Source organism: Pristis pectinata, chromosome 9 (assembly GCF_009764475.1).
Source record: "Pristis pectinata isolate sPriPec2 chromosome 9, sPriPec2.1.pri, whole genome shotgun sequence".
Taxonomy (NCBI): domain Eukaryota; kingdom Metazoa; phylum Chordata; class Chondrichthyes; order Rhinopristiformes; family Pristidae; genus Pristis; species Pristis pectinata.
The window spans coordinates 20288565-20294564 of record NC_067413.1 but is presented as its reverse complement, the minus strand read 5'-3'; positions in this window follow the sequence as shown (position 1 = coordinate 20294564).

Sequence of the window (6000 nt, the reverse complement as noted above, 5' to 3'; positions counted from 1 at the left end):
TCCAGTCCACCGATTCAAAGCAGTCCTGTAAACGCTCCTCCACCTCCCTTGACCATACCTTCGCGGTCCTCACCACTGGTGCTGCACTCATCAGTCTCTGCCTATATGTCGGGAGTAGAAGTACAACCAGGTGATCAGACTTGCCAAAGTGTGGGCATGGGATGGCACGGTAAGCATTCTTGATGGTGGTGTAACAGTGATTGAGTGTGTTGGCTCCTCTGGTTCCACAGGTGACATGGTGGTAGTTTGTCAAAGACTTCTTCAAGCTGGCCTGGTTGAAGTCCCCCGTGATGATTGGGAAGGCATCAGGATGCTCTGTCTCGTGACTGCTTATCACGGTGCTCAGCTCCTCCAGTGCCAGCTTGACATTTGCCAGGGGTGGAATGTACACCGCTACCAGGATGATGGCGGAGAACTCCCTTGGCAGATAAAATGGACGACACTTGACCGCCAGATTTTCCCGGTTGGGGGAGCAGGACTGAGACAGAACTGCCACATCTGTGAACCACGATGAATTAATTAGGAAGCAACGTTGCCACCTCTGCCTTTATCTGATGCAGCTGTTTGTCCATGCGATGGATGGTGAAGCTCTCGGGCTGGAGCATTGTGTCCAGAGACCTGGGAGTGAGCCATGTCTCTGTGAAGCAGAGTACACAACAGTCCCCGATGTCCCTCTGCTACTGCAGTCTTGCTCTGATGTCTTTAATTTTATTTTCCAGAGACTGTACATTAGCCAGGAAGATGGTGGGAGGGAGGGGAGGGGATCCTTAGGACCCTGCGTTTCAGTTTTACCCGCAGGTACCTTTTCTGAAACAATGAAGATGTTCCAGTTGCTGCACTCACTCCCTGGGTGGTCTGGGAAATCTCCTTGGGTACTTTTGGGCCTCTGTAAAGCTTGTTGTCCACTGTCAGATGTGAAGGCCTCCTTGTGTTGTTTTGAAGAGCACTTATTAGCTTTTGAGTCAATAGCAGTTATCGACAATCTGCTCCAACTGTATATGAAGTAGCCTGATCTCTGCCAATGCTAATATGAGATGTATGAACACGAGTCAATTTGACTCATCCTGCGATTTACCATTACTAAATTACAACTGTGACCACACATAAAGAAAGTACTTTATTGCCTTTGAAGGATTTTGCGCTATCCTAATGCTAATAGGGTGCTTTAGCAATGCAAGTCTTTCCTTCTCTTTTGGATAGACAAGTAAACAATGTTGTAGTTTCATGAAGAATCAAAAACTAATTGATTTCATGGGTAAGACTGAACATTTTGTTTGAATTGCTGGTGCAAAATATTGGCTTCTATACAAGAAAGTCAGTTATGTTATATCACTCATTAATCACACATTGTTCAGCAAAACATCATTAAATCCAAACACTAAGTATTAACAACTAAGTTGAATATTGCCAATGAAAGTCACCATCTCTGATCCTATCACAAATATTATTCCCTCGTCACTGACTGCATGCATTTCAGGTGTCTGCATCTGAACCAGACTGCTTGCAAGTTTGGTGTCATATTTGACTTCAGATCACAATCACACCATCCCCATCATTTGCTATGTCCTGTAACAATGCATGGCCCCATCCTTGCTCAGCTCATCTGATGCATTAATTTCTTACCCCTGAATCTGACAAGACCAACAAACCCTTCACAAATGTTGCCTTGAAGACCGGAGGTCATCCTAGACTCTGTTGACCATTTTCTAAATTGCACCATTTCCGGTTAATCCACCTCCCCAGCTTTCATTCACCTCCACTGCTTTCTGGTTAAGTAAAACCTTGCTTTTAAATTCTCATCCTTGTTTTCAAATCCAAACAAGGCTTCACCCCACAATATCTTTTCCGACCCATTAACAGTGTTCTATATCTGCTCACCTCCATTTTCGGCACAAATACTTTCCTAACTTTAATTACTCCAGCTGCCAGACTCTAACCTCTGAAATTACCCACATACTCTTTCTTCCTTCAAGAAATTCTCATGCAATTCTGTACGCAAAATGTTTCATCAAACAAGTTATCAATGTTAAAGGCACTATAGAAATGGAAATGGTGGCATTAAAACTAAAGTCATGAAAATGAAGCAAAAAAACTGCAGACGCTTGAAAGATGAAATTAAAACAGAAAATGCTCGGGCACTCAGCAGGTCAGGAAGCATCTATAGAAAGAGAAACAGTTAATGTTTCAGGTCTTCAATGCTTCATGAGCACTGGGAGAGAGAGAGAGTGAAAACAAAATAATTTGAGGTGGTTGAAGAACTGGGGAGGGAGAAGGTAGAACAAGGGAAGTATCTTTGATAGGGTGAGACCAGATGTCCTAACTTAGCAGTTAAGATCAGAATAAACTTGTTTGTCTCTTTTTGGGGAGGCTGTGAGGCATAGCTAGCAAATAAAGTCATGTTTGTTCTTAAGTGACATTGACCTACAAGGATTAGAGAGAACCACATTACGAAGTATTTCGTATCTTGAGGCACTCCAGCAATGAGCAAATCACTTTGCTGGCATGGTGTTCATTTTATTAAGTGCATCTCCAAGAATTTAATGTGGCAGGAAGCACCAATTCTTATTGCAAGTGAAGGAATTAATAAATTCATTTGGGCTTCTTTGTAGGCATCTAATGTATCATATCATAAATTACATAAATAGTGAATTAGCTCTACTAATTCTACATACAAGCCTTGTGAAGTGAGGAGTGGGCATTGTTCATTGTCTACAGCTGAATTTAGTGTGTGATTGTTTCTGTACAGCTTTGTTTGCCTTAGACACCTTCACTATTAGTGTATCCAATTTACTGTTGGATCTTATGAGCATGCCATTCTGTTCTAGCCTATTCCTTCTCAGTTTAACTTTTTCGAGCATACAGAATTGATCCAGTGTAGCAATAGATTGGCTTTGTAACTAGTCTGGTGCAAATGTGAACAATCTACCCTGTTATACCACTATAGTCATAGACATATTATCATGCCATTCCAACAACACGTCATAGTCTGAATTTGACGTGTCAATGCTGAAAACATTTTTCCAATCTTGCTTGCGTTGTCTCAGCCACCCCTTCCCCATGGATGGTCTATTTTCACAGGTCATTATATTGATGGAGAGCGTACTCACTGCCTTTCCACTTTACTTTCCACTTCAGTTGCCTTAATGTCTGCAAAACTTCAAAGCAGGCTTTCAGTTTGATGGTGAATTCCATTAATGGACCCGATTGAATTTGAAAGAATAAGTACCTTTATTCATTGCCCAACAGTTTGAAGTGTCAACTGGCCCAACAGTGTCAAGTGTCAACTTTCTTATTTGAAAGTCAGTTTGCTGCCATTTGGCTTTGTGGCATTGATACTGTACCATTCTCAATGTCTAAATGAACTTCCAGGCTACAATGTCCTCCTTCGAGCTGTCATTTCAAATTGCCACTGAAATTGCTTTAGTTTCTTGACTCACTGTTACGTCTACAGGCTGTCAAAAATTGACTTTTCTTTTAGCAACTGAACCATTTGGCTCTTTCCCTTTTAAGAGACTGGTGTGTGATGGCCATTGCAATGATAGAAACTAGTGGAACTGATCTCACTTGTAAGCTTAGCATCATAGAAAATGCTGTCCCTGATGTCAAATGTAAATTGGTTTCTCTTTCCACAGATCCTGCTTGACTGGCTGAGTTCTTCCAACATTTTCCATTCATGGCTTTGGATAGAGCTTTGGCTCACTGACTGTGGACTGCAGTTATACCAGTCACTTATGGTAAACAAAATTTCCAGAAGTTTTGGATGCATCAACACAGTCATTTACATAAGTACATGGAACATAACAAAATAGGGGCAGGAGCAGGCCACTCAGCCCCTCAAACCCATTCTGCCATTCAATATATCCCATGTCTCTCCTGTTTTATGCCAGTTCCCTATAGTCCTCAACTCCCTGATCTTTCAAAAATTAATCTACTTCCTCTTTGAATGCCCTCAGTGATCTAGGCTCCACAACCCTCTGAGGTAGAGAATTTCAGAGGTTCACTACCCTTGATACTTTCATACAAAATTGAACATCAGGTTTTGTGTGGCCAACAGCAGTGACTGAATTTATTCACCTACCAGTTCACTCAAACACAAACACACAAATCTCAAAGGGCATCAAAAATTGCAAAGCAAGGCTAAGTTATTGGATGTAGTAATGTACTCATGAATTGTCTCACTCTACTTGCAGCTCCTTTCACCTATTTCTAATCTCGTTGGATAAAGACAATTCCATTTTCTGAGGAAGATCTTTAAATGTGACACCTTTTGCTTTGCATGGCTTGAGGAAATCTGTCATAATGCCACATTGATCCAAATCTCTATTAAGAGTACTAAATTTGTTTTAAACACATGTACATTCAATCATTTTGGTCATTCATGATATCACCTTCTTCTTCAATTTCCATAATGTTGTTTGCTCTAATGAATATGTTTGTAATTTGATATACAAGCTGAATGGGGTTTTCAAGCTGTTATACATACCTAGACTCCTAAAAGAGCCAGCCAGGGCAGATATGCTGCTCCAATCTTATTCAGCCTACCTTGATGCATAAGATAGTCCAGGGATTCCACACTTTGCTACAACAGTAGTTTGCAGTGCCATGCACTCTTGTTATTATCTGTTAATATTCACACAGCCCAATGAGAGAGGTGGCACAGTGGCACAACTAACAGAGCTGCTGCCAGATAGCTCCAGTAACCCTGGTTCAGTCCTGACCTCTGGTGTTTTCTATGAGGAACTTGCACATTCTCCCCAGTGACCGCATGGGTTTCTTCCACGTGCTCTGATTTCCTCCCATATCCCAAACACATGCAGGTTGGTAGGTTATTTCGCCTCTGCAAATTTTCCCTAGTGTGTAAGTGAGTGGTAGAATCTGGGGGGAGTTGATGGGAATGTGTGGAGAATAAAATGGGTTTGGTGCTCAATGGTCAGTGTGGACTCAGTGCGCCGAAGGACCTGTTTCAATGCTGTCTGTCTGTCACTCGCTTTCTGTTTACAAGTTGCAGATGAGTTTGATTTTTTTCCCCCCACTGTGTTTTCCAATGACCAATAACATAAAATCTCATTTATCATAGAATGAGTGCTCTAATAATTGTTACAAAGCAGGCTCATCATATGATTGTCCAATGGATCACAGCAAATCCACACATAGATACACAGTGGAGAACAAGTCAATGCATGTTAATATATTACACTCTTCAAGTCATTCACCTTCCTGACTTGGAAATTTGCTGCCATTGTTTCACTGTTGTGAGTCTAAGTCCTGGAACTCCCTGCCCAACAACATCATGGGAGTGCTTTCACCCAGGGAAAGCAAGGGTTCATGAAGCTGCCTCACCACCAACTTCACAAGTACAGTAAGGGATGGGCAATGAATCTGGTCTTGCCCACAATGTCCATGTCCCACTTACCAATCACAAAAATCTTCATACCTCTACGCCCCCACCTCAACGAATTTGTACCTCTATGCCCCCACCTCAATGAACTTGCACCTCCAGTAGCCCAGTCCCAGCCCCCTTATCCCTTCCCCCAAACCTGAGCTCTCCTCCTGCTCTCCCTCGTTCCCTCCCTGACATCAAGCTCCTGTCCTACATCGCACTCTTCACCCTGTATCACTCCCAACCCCTCTCACCCCTTTCCTCTCGCCAGCCCAGCCCCCCTACCCCCACCCTTCCTCTTCTAGCCCCAATTCTAACCCCTGCTGTCTTTACCATCCCCCCTGACCTTCCCCTCTCTGAGTCTGAGGGGTCTGTTCTCAGCAAAGGCCTCACTTTTGTACCTCTACGCCCCCACCTCAATGAATTCTGAGCCCGGCACAATGCCAAGCTCTTTTACCGCTGCCTCCACTCTCTGGTTTTCTGACTCAAAAAAGACTTCTAACAGGATGCCTCAGGTGAGATTCACTGCACTACTCAATTTGCGGTCAAGTACTGTACCATGGAGGTCACTGAGGTTCTCTATTTCAGAAGGAACATTTGCGACTTCCCCAGGGGAAAGC